The sequence below is a fragment of the Rhinoderma darwinii genome, chromosome 5 (assembly GCF_050947455.1).
Source record: "Rhinoderma darwinii isolate aRhiDar2 chromosome 5, aRhiDar2.hap1, whole genome shotgun sequence".
Taxonomy (NCBI): domain Eukaryota; kingdom Metazoa; phylum Chordata; class Amphibia; order Anura; family Rhinodermatidae; genus Rhinoderma; species Rhinoderma darwinii.
Window position 1 is genome coordinate 133,776,037 of NC_134691.1, and position 17,353 is coordinate 133,793,389.

A 17,353-nucleotide genomic window follows, 5' to 3' on the forward strand; every position below is an offset into this window, starting at 1 on the left:
GCTGTTTCCGTAACTCCCGACCACCTAACCAGGAAGTGACCGGGAGGCAGCGAGAGCCGAGTAAGCTACAGTGGGGGTTTAGGGGACCCCTTTCTAGAGATAGGTGCAGATCCAAGTGGTGAGACACGCATCTTTCGGACATTTATGGCATATCCCGTGGATATGCCATAAATGTCCAAGATGGGAAAACCCCTTTAAGCTAAAACCAGGAGTGGAAAATAAACAGGGAAAAAGTCTAATGGAAAGATTGTACCTTTTTTGGGTTTGGAACCTAAACTCGGCTTTGGCTTACAAATACTGATCCTAAAGAATGATCAAAACACACCCGTTTGAAAGTGGCCTTCAAATGATTGCTGGTGCCAATATTGTGGGTGTTATTTCAAGTAATGTCAGTACATAAGTTTTTTCTGTATATTCTTTCTATCAAAATTCTTCCCTTTCCAAGGTCTCAATGGCCTACATTTGTAATATGCGTCATCATGGAAACCACACAATCTACTGTTTGTTTCTATGGGTACAGATGTTGCATAGGAAAGCCAGTTATTTTCAAACCATCTAATAAATGTCACCAAGAGTATTTTAGTTTCTTGAATATGCCATAACATGCTGCCAAGCACTGGTAGTATCCTAGTACACTTAGGGCTTCTGCACACAATGGGGCCTTGTATACAGAGCCTGTGCTGCAGTTCATGGAGGCTGTACAGTTATTAGTGCAAATCCGTACAACCTCAGTGCACCACTGTCTGACTCGGTATGTACAAAGATATTCTCCCGAGAAGCAATGATTCCAGGGGAGAATACCTCTATACATGTTGCTTTCAGTTACGCCTCTGCACTGAAAAATATATCAGGCATCTTGCATAGATAATGGAATTGGCAACATTGTTTATGTTCATAAGAACCTTTGCAATAAGTATTGAAAATGTTATGCTGTTTCATAGATTTCCTTGACTTATGCACTTTCTATAAATTGTAGCAAATCATTTTAACATCAATAACCCCATTTTTGGACATTAATATTTCCATCTTGACCTAAAGATCCGCCACAAATTTTGCAGAACTATAAGATACCAGTAAACCTAGGCATTACTTCTAGGCAAGAGTGTATGTTCCATAAAAGCAGTTCAGGCGTCTGCTATGGGGCTCTTGATGAGGTGGTCCAGCCCTGGTCGACACATTCATTTTGTTATAGGGGGGTAAGAACCTGTGAGGACTCCCCTCTCCAGAAGAACTATATTGTTACCTAACGAGGGAGTGGGAAATTGGCCCAAGGGCAACAATCACTAGGTCCCTCTGTCCTTGGTGGCAAAACACATGGGGCCCTGCCCTCTTCGATCTTTGCTATGTGGTCACCTCTCTTATCTACGCCACTGTTTGTAGGTGTCTGTTTCCTTCCTTACAGATTATTATAAAGCAAAAGGTCTGCTCTAGACATGTTTCCTTGTCTATTGCCTTTGACCTATGGCCCTTTTACACCGGCCAATTATTGGGCAAACGAGCATTCATAGAACGCTCGTTCTCGATAATTGCCCTGTGTAAACAGGGCAAAGATCAGCTGATGAACGACCAAACGCTCGTTCATCGGCTGATTGTATTGTGTTAAATGCCGCTCGTAAGGAGTGCTCGTCCCCATACTAACTCCTCATGAAAGGAGCAAATGAGCGCCGATAAAGGAGCTGCCTCATTGATCGGCGCTCGTTTACACAGCCCACGTCTGGCCGTGTAAGTGTACCTTTAGTTTTTAGTATTAAAAAAAATCCCACAGTTCTACGCATTGAAAAATATAAATATTCTGGAGTGTACCTGTATGTATGTGTACATTTGATTACCATGCATCAGATGCAAGCAAATTGGAAAACTGCACTATGCATCAGATGCTTTAAAACACTTCTATGGATTTTTTTTCTATTTAATTCCCTTATCGTTTTTATTTATTTGGTTAATGGTATTGAACAGATTTTGGTCTTAAGACCTCATTTAGCACGGGCTTATGCTGTTTATAAGATATTTAACCCTTTGTTTATAGCACCAGAGAATTTTCAAGAAAAAAAATAATGTTTCCTGTCATTTCTATGCTTTGTTCCTTTATGTGAAAGCCATAGAACACCACTTCTGGATTTACACTGGAACTGTAAGCACAACTGGCCAAGTCCTCATTCTACTGTAATTAATTATCAGTAATAAACTAGAACTCATAGAGTTCAAGCAAAGGAATTCATTTTTAAAGTGTCTGCCATCCATTTAGTTTGCCCTATTTAACCTCCACAGTCTACATATAATTTATTAAAAGGTTGCATCCCTAACACACACTTTTCCTACCAGCTTGCCTCCTTGGCTCCCATCTTCATTCCTATTTCTAACATTGGCTTTAATATTACACCTTCGCAATCTATTATATTGCCTATGTTACTAAACTTACATGCCTCCTTAGCCTTGTTTCTCATAGCTCTCTTACATACGTACTTTATCCATTCAGGTTTGTTGTTGCTATTGTAAATGAGTCGGTTATATCACCTTATATGCCTTCTGTATATACAGACTGGCCTACCTTATAGCTTATGCTGATACCTTATGCACAGCACTTGAATAAAGTTATTTAATTTAAAAGGTTGCATCCATACTTTCAATTTCACCCTTTCCAAAAGAAATGAGAAGGTTATTTATGGAGAAGAATGAAAGTCCAAGTTTGAGTATGAGGCAACCAGCTTTATCATGGCACTACTGCCAAATGCAACATCACTCTCCATAATAAATAATCCTTGAGAAAAATTGAGGCCCTCAAATACCAATTTGGTGTTATCCACATTTTTCCAGATCCTAGTCACCATGTTTGTAGTACAGCTAGAAAATGCATATTCAAAGTCAATCACAAGGCATCAAAACCTATGTATAAAGACTTAATTCCAACCTTTTATAACAATACTTCCTCAAGGACCAACAATATGAAGATCTTGAGGATATTCCATCCTGGTTCATTTGTAGTATGACACCCTTAAAGTATAGTCATGAACTGGCAGAAACTTCAGGAACTAGCAGGCAGGGTACTTCTTTATATGGAAGACGGGGATGGTTCATGAAACTACTCTCTGAATTTTCTAATGGGGTCATATTATGAAGGATACATTGTGTGACACCAATATGTAAGATTTTGGAAAGTTAGGCATTGACCCCAGCCTGGACAAAGACTGATATCAATTTTACTCCTGACATAGATTAACCAGTTTACATCTGCATTCGGGATTTCCATTATCCTTTTCAATCAAAGGTGCAGAACAACAAAAAACTGAGCTGCTAGATCTGTCGCATGACGGAAAATCATGGCACCGGATGTAACCCATTGACTTTAATGGTTTCCATTGGGTGCCCGTTGTTTTTCAAAAACTACAGAATCTGTGACGGAGGCCCCAAACATAGTCTCTGACGCATATGTAAACAGAGCCTAGGAATGCAGGGTTATTATGCTTTTTAACTGGTTGCCGACACAGGACGAGAATGCTCGTCCTGAGCGGCGGGTACTTCGCGCATTAGGACGAGCATTCTAGTCCTGTGTGACAGCCGTCTCTGCGCGCGATCGAGAGCGGGGCAACGGCTGTAACACACAGCCACGGCCCCACTCTGACAGCGGAGAGGAGAGAAACATCTTCTCTCCGCCGTTAACCCTTTGTACACCGCGATGAAAGCTGATTGTGGCGTTCAAGGAGGGGGGACTGCAATTTGATCGCGTCACAGAAAATAACTGTGACGCGATCAAAGTCCACAACTCATATGGCCAGACAGCCCAGGGTCCATTGACCCCAGGGCTGTCTGAACATATTTCCTGTTGTATGCCCTAACAACTGCCTGTGTACAATCATTTATTTATGATGATCGGTGTATGGTGTATGGTGTAAAAAAAAAAATATTAAAACTGCAGCGAAACTGCTTTTTTTCTGCATTTTCGCCAAAATAAAAATTTATAGAAATTAAACGATAATGTATTTGTACCAAAAAATGGTACCTACATAAAGTACAACTTGTCCCGAAAAAAACAAAGTCTCATACAACTACGTCGTACAAAAAATAAAAACGTTATGAGCGTCGGGACGCAAAGAGGGAAATCTAAAAAAATTGTTCTGTCCTGATGGCCAAAATTGCCCGTGTCCACATACCCATTGGATCGTGAATGAATCCATTTAACGCACCTGTAACCATTACATATTAAAAATTTGTCAAAAAATACTTACACATGTTTATAGTAAAGCTTTGTTTAATAGCCGCTGGGAAGAAGTGAGATTTTAGCCTACCCAAACTAATTACAGCATAGAATCAATGTCTGTAACAGTTACTTTTACCATAGAGATCAGTAGTGTGACAAGGAGCTGAGAGAGAGGAAGTTCAGACAGATCATTATTATTCACACTGTAATAGGTAATCTCACTAAAGACTTCAAGCTGCTTACCATCAACTACTTATACGTAAATGCATATAATGTGCCATGCCAACTAGTTTGACAGCAGTATTTATGGTAGCTTATATATGCTTTGTTCATTTCTGCACATGATATATTCACATACACTGGGATGCCTCTCATTTATTTATGTGCATAGTTTATTATTCTTTTCAAAGCATCTTCATATCTCTCACTGGATTTACATGTAGGCACAGTAGTCCTGTGCCTATGGGCATCCCTGAAGGTTCAAATTTACATATGAATACAGTGAATAGCTGTCAAGGGGTCCGTAGAAATAGTGACTCAGGGCCTATAGAGCATGGTGTGGACCCACTGTGTTGCCAACAGATGTGGTATGGGGCTAACCTGTGGAGCGGAGTCTAAGCGATAGCTTGGTATTCACCCTTTATCGTCAGTACGGACATGTGAACTTGGCCACTAGTATTCCCAGGTCACTACCCCCAGAGCAGTCTCTGTTGGCAAAGGCCCAATATTGACAGGCGAGATACAATAACAGCAGTCAATATGCAGGGTCCAGTATTAGCGTAGGTCAGGGAAGATGGCAGAAGTTCACTCACTATTAGAAAAGACAGAGGTCAGATCAGACGGCAGACAATCACAGTAAACAGGCAAAAGATCAGGCAGCAGACCGTATTCAGCTTTGCTCCATGATGTCCATTTGTGTCAAATAAATGCATTCCCTTCTGTACAGTGGCTGCTTAAATCCATTGTCAAACTAGGGTTCCGTGGGCCCACCAAAAGAAATCCTTCTGAAAGCCCACCATCCACCTATACAAAACATGTGCACGTCCACTTTTATTTGCATAGTATTCTTTGTTGCTATTATTGCACACACATGGCATACGCTATAATAAATAAGTTCTAATAGGTTATTTGTGAATAAACCCATAAGATCTTTATCTTATGGGTTTATTCACAAATAACCTATTAGAACGTATAGTGGCAAACAATTGGCTCCAAAGTAAGCTCCAAATGGGGTTTGTCTTCTGCTGAACCTTTGTTGCCCATTAGGGTATGTTCACACGGCCTATTTACGGACGTAATTCGGGCGTTTTTGCCCCGAATTACGTCCGAAAATAGCGCCTCAATAGCGCTGGCAAACATCTGCCCATTGAAAGCAATGGGCAGACTTTTGTCTGTTCACACGAGGCGTAATTTACGCGCCGCTGTCAAATTACGGCGCGTAAATAAACACCCGCGTCAAAGAAGTGACCTGTCACTTGTTTGGCCGTAATTGGAGCCGTTATTCATTGACTCCAATGAATAGCAGCGCTAATTACGCCCGTAATGGACGCGGCGTTCAAGCGCCTGCACATGCCGTTACGGCTGAAATTACGGGGATGTTTTCAGGCTGAAACATCCCCGTAATTTCAGCCGTAACGGACGCCCTCGTGTGAACATACCCTTACCGTGTCAGAGTCTCAGGCAGGCATCCAGTGGGCAACATCTGGTACTCTGCTGGGCCAGTCAAAACCTGCTTAAAGAGGCTCTGTCACCACATTATAAGTGCCCTATCTCCTAGATAAGGAGATGGGCGCTATAATGTAGGTGACAGCAGTGCTTTTTATGTTTAAAAAACGATCTATTTTCACCACTTTATTAGCGATTTTAGATTTATGCTAATGAGTTTATTAATGCCCAAGTGGGCATGTTTTTACTTCAGACCAAGTGGGCGTTGTACAGAGGAGTGTATGACGCTGACCAATCAGCGTCATGCACTCCTCTCCATTAATTTAGGCAGCGCATAGGGATCCTTTTAGATCGCTATGTGCTGTCTTATACTAACACATTAACAATACTGAAGTGTTTAGACAGTGAATAGACATTTCATGGGATGTCTATTCACAATCCCTGCACTTCGTTAATGTGTCTATGGTAGTTACAGCAGAGCACAGCGTAATCTCGCGAGATTACGCTACAGATGACAGGTTACAACGAGATTACGCTGTGCTCTGCTGTAACTACCATAGACACATTAACGAAGTGCAAGGATTGTGAATACACATCCCGTGGAATGTCTATTCACTGCCTAAACACTTCAGTATCGTTAATGTGTTAGTATAAGACAGCACATAGCGATCTAAAAGGATCCCTATGCGCTGCCTAAATGAATGGAGAGGAGTGCATGACGCTGATTGGTCAGCGTCATGCACTCCTCTGTACAACGCCCACTTGGTCTAAAGTAAAAACATGCCCACATGGGCATTAAGACATACATTAGCATAAATCTAAAATCGCTAAAAAAGTGGTGAAAATAGATCGGTTTTTTTAAATAAAAACCACTGCTGTCACCTACATTATAGCACCCATCTCCTTATGTAGGAGATAGGGCACTTATAATGTGGTGACAGAGCCTCTTTAAATCTCATACTGGGGCAGTCCTGCTATAAAGCTACTGGTCAAAAGCCACTCTGTTTGAACTATACTGAGAGGAAGTCAAATGTGTTTCAGGTACAAATTGATTACAATTCCTTTTCTACACATGTTTATTTTCCTTGCAGTCATGGAGATTACTAAGGGGCAGTCATGAGGTGTTGATTGCGCTGCACTTCATATACATAAGGCACTAACTGAAAAACCTGGATCACCTAATAAAAACGTTATGAAGCTGAACTGTATGTAATAAAATGAATAATTCACACTAATGATGGAAGGAAAGAAAACAGCACTTGATCCCAGTAGGAGGAACAAGAAAAAGAGAAAAAATGGAAGCCTTCGTCTCCTTTCTGCTGTTAAAAAATTGTTGGGTTAAAAAATGGGGGGGAACAATGGATTGATAAACATTCCTGAAAACTAACCCTTAACCCCTTCAGGAATGAGCCTGTTTTGGCCTTTAGGACGAAGCCGATTTTTCAAATCTGACGTCTCACTTTATGTGGCAATAACTTCGGAATGCTTTTACCTATCCAAGTGATTCTGAGACTGTTTTCTCGTGATATACTGTACTTTATGTTAGTGTAAATTCAATATTTATTTGTAAAAAAAACACCAAGATTTAGAGAAAATTTGCACAAATTAGCATTATTCTAAATTTTAATGTATCTGCTTGTAAAACAGATAGTAATACCACACAAAATTGTTAATAGTTTACACGTCCCATATGTATACTTTATGTTTGCATAATTTTTTTAACATTCTTTTATTTTTCTAGGATGTTACAAGGCTTAGAACTTTAGCAGCAATTTCTCATATTTTCAAGAAAATTTCCAAAGGCTATTTTTTCAGGGACCAGTTCAGTTCTGAAGTGGCTTTGGGGGCCTTATATATTAGAAGAGTTTGTGCAGCAAAAAGGAGAGGGGATGGCGGCGCTCCTTCAAGACTATATATGAGGTGGTGAGGTGTAGATCGCCGTCTGCTACCCACTGCAGTCCCTTGGTGCTAAATCCTTAGTACCTGGGACAAGGTATGAGTAGGAAGGTAAGAAAAAAAATGCAGTCTCGATGCGGGCATCAGCGCCAGGCTGAAGAGGAACGGAGTCAGGTAAGTATGATCAAGGAGATCTTTTATTCAGAAGACGACGCGTTTCTGGACCGGACTGGTCCCTTCGTCAGGACAGTATACACTCAAGTGTTAGGTTTGAAGAGGTCTTGTGGTGCCCAAAAATTTACCCTATTTTGGAAACTTCACCCCTCAAGGAATTTTTGTAGGGGTATAGTTAGCATTTTCAACCCACAGTTTTTTTTGCTAAATTTATTTGAATAAGTATGTGAAGATGAAAATCTACTTTTTTTCTGAAAAAACATAGACATTTTTAATTTTTACAAGAAATAAAGGAGAAAAAACACCCCAGCATATGTAAAGCAATTTATCCCGATTATATAAATACCCCATATGGGGTAATAAACTGCTGTTTAGACCCACAGCAGGGCTCAGAGGAGAAGGAGCACCATTTGGATTTCTGATATTGCTGAAATAGTTTTCATTGCCGTGTCGCGACTGCAACGCCCTGGTGGGACCAAAACAATGGAAGTCCCCCAAAAGTGTCCCCATTTTGGAAAATACACCCCTCAATGAATTTGTCTAGGGGTACAGTTAGCATTTAGACCCCACAGGTCTTTTGCAGAATTTATTAGAACATTATTTCCACTAAAATGTTGAATTTTTTTCCATTTCACAAGGGATAAAAGAAGAAAAAGCCGCCCAAATTTCTCCAGAGTACGGCAATACCCCACATGTGGTCATAAATGTTTTTTTCATTAGAAAGTAATTAACCCTTTCCGGACTAATCCATTTTTTGCTTTTTCATTTTCGTTTTTCCCTCCCCGCATTCCAAGAGCCATAACTTTTTTATTTTTCCATCAATACAGTGGTGTGAAGGCTTATTTTCTGCGGGACGAGCTGTAGTTTTTTTTTTGGTACATACAACTTTTTGAGCACTTTTTATTACATTTTTTGGTAGAGCCAAGGTGACCAAAAAACAGGGATTTTGCCTTTTTAAATTCTTTATTTTTCACGGCGTTCACCATGCGAGTTAAATAATGGTATTTTATAATAATTTGGACTTTCACAGACACAGCGATACCAATTTTGTGTATTTTTATACATTACTTTAGAGAAAAAATGTGAAAGCTAGTCCCGGGTGTTAGCTTTAATACACAGCTGACACCTGCAGCATATGGCGTGGGCTCAGCGCGTGAGCCCACTCCATACATCACACCCCACACCACGACATGCCATTAAGTCGTGGCGCACAAAGGGGTTAATGCGCAGCGGATGGTGCAGAGTGAAAATTACAATTTTGCACTGATATGCCATTTTAGTGCACAATATGTTATGCCCAGTTTGTGCTACTAAAGACAAATTCCTCATAAAATATTAACCAGGTTCTCCCGGGTATGGTGATGCCAGATCTGTGGGCGTAAACTGCTGTTTGGGCACGCTGTAGCGCTCAGAACAGAGGGAGCAGCATTTGGCTTTTGGAGCGCAGATTTTGCTTGGTAGTAGTTCTGTTTGGCGTTTTGCTGGTATTTCAGTTTATAATGTGGGGGCATATGCATACTGGGCAGAGTACATCAGGGCATAATAAGAGGGTGTAATAATGGGGTAAATAAATAATAATCCGCAGATATGTGGCCAGTGTCTCACTGATAAATGGTGCCAGACGTTATTCGCTTTTGGAACACTGCACATTTTGATTCGCCATATTCTGAGAGCCAGAACTTCTTTATTTTTTCTTCACCAGAGCTATATGAGGGCTTATTTGTTGCCGAATAATCTGTAGTTTTCATTGGTACAATTTTGAGGTACATGCAACTTTTTGATCACTTTTTATTCCATTTTTTGGCAAGCAAGGTGACCAAAAACCATCAATTCTGCCAATGCTCTTTATTCTTTTTTTTTTATGGCATTCACCCTGGGCTATAAATGACCTTTTTACTTTATTCTGCGGGTCGGTACGATTACGGCGATACCATATGTATATAGTTTTTTTTTATGTTTTGCAGTGTTTGCGCAATAAAATCACTTATTTATAAAAATAAATAATTTTTTGTGTCACCATATTCTGAGAGCCATAACTTTTTTATTTTTCAGTCAAAAAGCTGTGTAAGGGCTTGTTTTTTGCGGGATGGGTTGTAGTTTCTATTGGTACCATTTTGGTGTACATGCGGCTTTTTGATGACTTTTTTTATTGTATATTTTGGGAGGGATGGTGACCAAAACATAGTGATTCTAGCATTGTTTTGTTACATATTTTTTTTGCGGTGTTCACTGTGCTGGAAAAATAATATTATAGTTTTATATTTGGGTTCATTACGAACGCGGCGATACCAAATATGTGTACTTTTTTTAACGTGTTCATTTTTTTCCTATAATAAAAGACTTATTATAGGAAAAAAAGCATTTTTGGTTTATGCAACTTATAACTTTTATTTTTAAACCTTTTTATAACATTTTTATTATTTCCCACTAGGTGACATTTAGACTTGCAGCTCTGATCGCTGTTAGAATAAATTACACTACCTACGTAGTGTAAAGTATTCTAACAGTCATTGTGACGTGACAGTCACTCTGACAGGAAGCCTATGACAACCAGCCGGAGGCTGCGCTGTGGTTAACTGTTAAAGCGCAGACGTAACTGCAGGCCCAGGTGTGCGAAGTTACTGCTCACCTGGACGTGCATTTACGCCAAGGTGCGGGAAGGAGAAAGGAGTTAAGGCCCAATTACATGGACCAACGATCGGGCAGCGAGCGTTCATATAAACGCTTCTTCCTGATCATTGCCCTGTGTAAGCAGGGCAACGATCAGTCGATAGCGAGCAAACGCTCGTTCATCGGCTGATCTGCTCTTTTATGCAGCATTAAAAATCATCTTTGTCAGCAGCACATCTCCCTATGTAATCAGGGAGAAGTACTGCTGACATGATGAAAACGTATGGTGACGAATCATTGAAATAACAAGCACTCGTCCCCATACATAGCTCCTTGTGAAAGGAGCAAACGAGCGTCAATCAACAAGCTGTCTCATTGATCGGCACTCATTTTCACGGCCAATATGAGGCCATGTAATAGGACCTTTAACCCTTTCATGACCAAGGGTCGTTGATGCCCGTGTCCAAGTCAAATTTTCCATTTCTGATATGCACTTCTTTAAACGATAATACCTTTGCAAACGCTTTGAATATCACAACTATTTTTACTTTGTTTTTTTTTTACAAGACTTATGAGGCTTTTGTTTTCTAGATTTGTTTGATTAATTCCATGTTTTTAATTTTTATTATGAGCAGACAAATCACAAAAAATGTGAAAAAAACACTTTTTGTAATTTTTTTATATTTAGGTATATTATATGTATATAGATATATATACGTTGTTGCAGCTCTGTAACAATTAGTCTTCTTCTCTGTCCATCACCCTGGATCGATGTGAGGGAAGAGTGAAGCGGGCTATGAGACTATATTCACACGACGTGAAAAAAAGAGCAATTAAAGGGTGACTAGACATTAAAAATTCTGACATGTCATAGCCACTTCGTTTCTGTTTGGCTTTTTCTGGAAATCAATGTATCGGAGTAACTATTTAGTTACCCTTTAACAATGGATCAACTGGAAGTTTTTCATGGCTGTTTTGCATCAATGTGTCTCAAAATTTGAATCTGTTTCCCGGCCATCTGACCGTTTTTAACTACCATTTGCCATCCGTTTTTCATGGACGTTAAAAAAATGGATGAATTTTATTCGTTATGGTTTTTTTTTTGTCCAAGCCACCTGAAAACACCACAGTGCCCATTAAGATAGTGCCGCAATACCCCTGTAGATAGTGCCACATTGCCCACTGTAGATAATGCCAGTGCCCACATAGATAGTGTCCACTGTAATAGTGGCACAGTGCCCACATCGTGACACAGTTCCCACTGTAGATAGTGCCCATATAATGCCACATTGCCCATGTAGATAGTGCCACATCCCCTGTTTATAGCAACACCATGTAGATAGCACCATACCCCCTGTAGATAGTGCTACCCCTTGCATATTGTGCCACCCCCTGTACATAGCACCACCCCTTGTAGATAGCACCACCTCCCCTGTAGATAGCACCACCCCCCTGTAGATTGCAACATCCCCCTGTAGATAGCAAAATCCCCCCCGTAGATAGCGCCACTCCCGCTGTAGATAGCGCCACTACCCCTGTAGATAGCACCACCCCCCCTGTAGATAGCAAAATCCCCCCCGTAGATAGCGCCACTCCCCCTGTAGATAGAACCCCCCGTAAATGACACCCCCTTTTTGGCCCGGGATTCCACTCCTAGAGGGAGCCCCTGATGTCTCTGTGCATATATGGATAGTGACACCAGGGGCTTCTCCAAAGCGTCGGCCGGTGGATTTTGCTCCTAGAGACAAAGACATCAGGGGCTAATTCTCGGCCAGTGCGATCTGACCGGGGATTAGTCTCCTAGAGGGGGCTTAGGTGGGGCTATCTACAGTGAGGGGTGCGATGCTATCTACAGGAGGGGTTGCTATCTACAGGGCGGGTGGCGCTATCTACAGGGGGGGGTGGAGAGATGTCGGGAGCTCTCTCAAGGAGTGGGAATTCCCGGCCAGAACGCTCTTGCTGGAGATTCCGCTCCTAGAGGGAGCTTAGGTGGAGCTATCTACAGAGGGTTCTGCGCTATCTACAGGGGGGTTGTGTGTGGCACTATCTACAGGGTGGGTGTATTCCGGGGCTCTCAAAGCCCCGGCAGACATTAGAGTGCAGCGCTGCTTACACTGAAACAGCACTGCACTTATTAAACCTGGTTCCAGCCTGCCATCATTTATATATGTGACAACTGCACAGGGCATCAGAAGTTGGAACGTATATAGCCGTATGGCAGTCGTGAAGGGGTTAATCATACGCTCAGAATGAAGCTCCACTTATAGCAATAATAGGACATAGCTAATACAGTAGATGGACAGTGGAGTTAGGAATATTATCTGATCATGTTCGTTCAGTGCTGTAGCAGCACTAACCATAACTATAAGACCATGTTTGCACGTTTGAGGCATATTTTGATGTGCAAAACGCTTGTATTTCTCACCAAAATACAGTTGAAATATGCCTGCAAACAGCTTCAGATTGATCCCAATGGGAAATACCCTGTGTAGTTCATACGAGGCGTATTCTCATTTAGCTAAATTAAAAACCACTGCGGAAAAAACAAGGGACATGTAATTTCTTAAAGCATTTTACGAGCTAATTTTTGCCATCGAAGTCTTTCCATTTACTTTAAAAAAGAAACGCTACAACAATCCACCTCGAAATCAGCTTCAGATACACGTGCAAAATTGAAAAATACTTGGAAAATCAGTTAGCAAAATGCCTGGATTTCAGAGGCTGTTTTATCTTTAACCGGTTTAAGACCACCCGCTCTACATATACGGCGGGCAGGCCTGGTCCTTAAAGTTTGCTGCATAGTATATCTTAGCTGGCTAACCGACAGTTCTTGTCTTCTCTGGTTTCACATACTCAGCGCTCAATGATCGCTGTGTGACTGGTCACATGATCGCCGGAATGCCATTAGTAGAAGGCTGCTGCTGGGTCTAACTAGACCCGCAGCCCTATCAGTCACAATAGTGATTATAAGGGTATGTGCACACGGCTTATTTCCGTTTTTTCGGGTCGTAAATGGCCGAAAATTGGAAGCAAAACACCTCCAAACATCTGGCCATTGATTTCAATGGAAAAAACAGCATTCTGTTCCGACGGGCCGTTTTTTTACGCGGCCGTTTTGAAAAAATGGCACGTAAAAAAACAGCCACTTAAAAGCAGTGCATGTCACTTCTTGGGACGTTTTTGGAGCCGTTTTTCATTGACTCCAAAACAGCTCCAAAAAACGGGCGTAAAAAATACCGCGAAAAACGCCAGTTGCTAAAAAAATGGCTGAAAATCAGAAGTTTTCCCTTGAAAACAGCTCTGTATTTTCAGACGTTTTTTGCTAAGAGTGTGAACATAACCCAGCAGCGCTGATTTCCCCTATAAGTTAAATAAAAATTTAAAAAAACGCTCCCTTGTCAATCATTATCGTAACGCTAGCCCTGACCCAAATAACCAAAAATAGACATGTAATATAACTTATCAAAATTCAAAATAAAAAGTCTATTTTAGGGTAATAATATATTATTACCAAAAAAAGGCATGTAAAAGTAAAGTAACATATTCTTTTACAATTTATTTTTTTCAAATGTTGAGCGTTTGTTTTTCAAATGAGGGTAAAATAAGGGTAAGTTCACACGTAAATTCTGAAGGTTTTTCGGAACGGATTTCTTTGCGGAAAATCCTCAGCATAATACTTTAGCAGCAAAGAGGATGAGATTTGAGCAAATCTCATCCACACCCTGCGTAAATGACGAGCGTAAAAAACGGTTAGAAATTGATCTGCGGTGCATTTTTTTAATCCGCAGCATGTCAAGTCTATTTGCGTAACCCCTGCTTTTGTGTTGCGGGTTTTCACCCTTGAATTCAATGGGAGGTAAAACCCACAACAAATAGCAGATGTTGCGTTTTTCCGATGCAAAAAACGCAACTCAGAAGAAAAAGCCAGGAAGCCAGGCTGCAGGATGTCAGAGGGTAAGTATGTGGGGTTTCTTTAAAACGTGCAGTTTTCCTCAGCAGACATTCTGTCCGAAAAATTGCACCACAATTTGGTGCGGTTTTTCGTCCGCAATTCCCTGTGGCCACCAGGACCGATATCCGCCCTGTGTGAACGTAGCTTAAATATGATAAGAAAAAAAATCTGCTTTGTTCAAGGAAAAAAAAAATTGCAAAAATCATGTTGCAAGCCTAACAAACCAAAAAAAGTTATAGCCACTTAACTAACGCATGCCAAAAATAGCTAAATGGTGTCTGGTCATGAAGTCTTAAAATAGCCTGGACCTGAAGCGGTTAAATCAGCCTTATATTTTGAAGGTGTATTCAGTGAAATAGCTATTACTAGAACTATAATGAAATTCTTTATTTAATATTAAAAACAAAGGCACAACCACTGCTGTTGTTTCCTACTAACATTTCTCTGACAATCCATATGTGCCAGTCTCTCTAAACTGACTGAACTAAATTTCATTTTTCCATATAAACAATACACAATAAATTTTCCTTACGATCTACGTTTCCAGTTTACCGCATGCTCCGGCATTCATTCATCCTGCAACTCTCTCACTCTTCTCGGCTTGTTAAATCAGAACATTGGACAGATATTTGGCAACGTGACTTACAAAATCCCTACACAGCAAATTGTGCAATTAATTATATATACCCAAATGAGCGATATAATGTACTTAACATCTAATTTTATAAGAAACTGTCTCTACATAAATGCATTGCATTTTTACACATGGCTTTATACAGTTTCCGTTACAATACAGTACATTAGTAGAGCCAGGCACTTTCCATTCCTTTTATGAGCAGATCATTTTTAAAGCGTTTTTTTACTTAAAAATGTTGCGATCATCATGATCATAGCAAGTTTGTGCTGTTTGCATACAAGCAATAAACGGGCATGTTAGAAGGAGCGCGGCTTATTAAAGAGGGATTTATGAATGCCTCTGTGACAGCCCTGAGTATGGACAGAAATCCTGCAGCAGATGTAGGCTATTAATTAGCACCCTGTAAATGCGTTCAGTACGTTTTAATACATGTGATACTACAGAGGATAATGTCTGAAGAGGCACTTTAACTGAGTAAAATTGGACCTTTTTTTAAATATACACTGGCTTGCGGAAATCTCTAAATTTCTACGCCTATCTAATTTACCATTTACAAAGGAGGAAGATTAGGTCAATGATACCGTAGTACTCTCTTACAATTCACAAGTACAATAATTTAAAAGTGTACTTAGTGCTAGGCGTTAAACATTTAAACGCGCGATTTAGAGCATTACAGGGAAATTGCTTAACCATTCTGTTCAGTTTTATATGCAGTTTGTTTCCTGTCAATTGTGGTGATGAACTTTGTAATGGAAAGCTAATGCCCAGTGGTTGTTAATAAGGGCTGTGAGAAAGCCAAGGAACAAACAACTAGCACTTCATCTTACTCCGTATAACAGCATTGTCTAGCTCTGTAGAGTACATGAACGGTGTATATATACGTTAACTCATTCTGCTACCATTACGCCACAAGAAATGTTGTTTTTAAAAAACATATCAACACGTTTCATATTATTTTTATGAAGCAAAAATGTACACATTTCCCTTTCTAAAGGGGCATCGGATTAGCATATAATGAACTGCATCATATAATTCATCAACATTGATTCTAGTTGAATCCGAATAATGTATATACAAATTAAACCTGGTATCATCAGAATAAAAGGATTTGAGTAGATGTAGAGATGAGAGTAGGGCTGCCAGTGACTCGATCCATATCATGATGTCCTAAAGTAATAGAAATTCAGTTTCTTTAAAAGTTTACCTCCAGTGAAAGGCTGTATTGACTGTATTCCAGAATCCTTATGCACAGTATAAGGGTAAGTTCACAAGCAGTGTAAATACTGCGGATCTTCCGCAACGTATTTAGTTGCGGAAAATCCGCAGCGTAATACGGTAGCAGTAGAGTGGATCTGAACAGATCTCATGCATAGAAAATCAGCCCAAAAAAACCATTCATAAATTGACCTGCGGTGCGTTTTTTTAAATCCCCAGCATGTCAATTTATGCTGCGGAATCGCTGGTTTTCTGTTGCAGATTTTTCCTATTGAGTTCAATGGGGAGGTAAAACCCACAATGATTTTTGCGGCAAAAAAGCTGTGTTGTCGATGCAAAAATTGCAACACAGAAAAATAAAATAAAGGTTATACTTACCAAGATCTCTATGCTTCTCTGTCTAGGTCAGCCTCCAGGAATGACATTTCATCCAGAATTTGGTGCGGTTTTTCAGCCGGATTTTCCTGTGGGGTCTTCTACGCAGCATATTCGCCCAATGTTAACATACCCTTAGGCTGGGTTCACACTACCTATTTTCAGACGTAATGGAGGCGTTTTACGCCTCGAATTACATCTGAAAAACGGCTCCAATACGTCGGTAAACATCTGCCCATTACTTTCAATGGCCTTTACGATGTACTGTGCCGATGACCTGTCATTTTACGCGTCGCTGTCAAAAGACGGCTCGTAAAATTACAGCCTCGTAAAAAGAAGTGCAGGACACTTCTTGGGACGTTTTTGGAGCCGTTTTCTCATAGACTCCAATGAAAACAGCTCCAAAAACGGCCGTAAAAACGCAGTGAAAACGCAGCGAAAAACGCTGCGAAAACACTAGTTGCTCAAAAAACGTCTGAAAATCAGGGACTGTTTTCCCTTGAAAACAGCTCCGTATTTTGAGACGTTTTTGACTCTGCGTGTGCACATACCCTAAGGGTGCAGTCACAAGCGCAAGATTTAGTTCCATTGATCTTAATGTAGTTGTTTCTGCAGCATGTGTATGGTTTTCTGC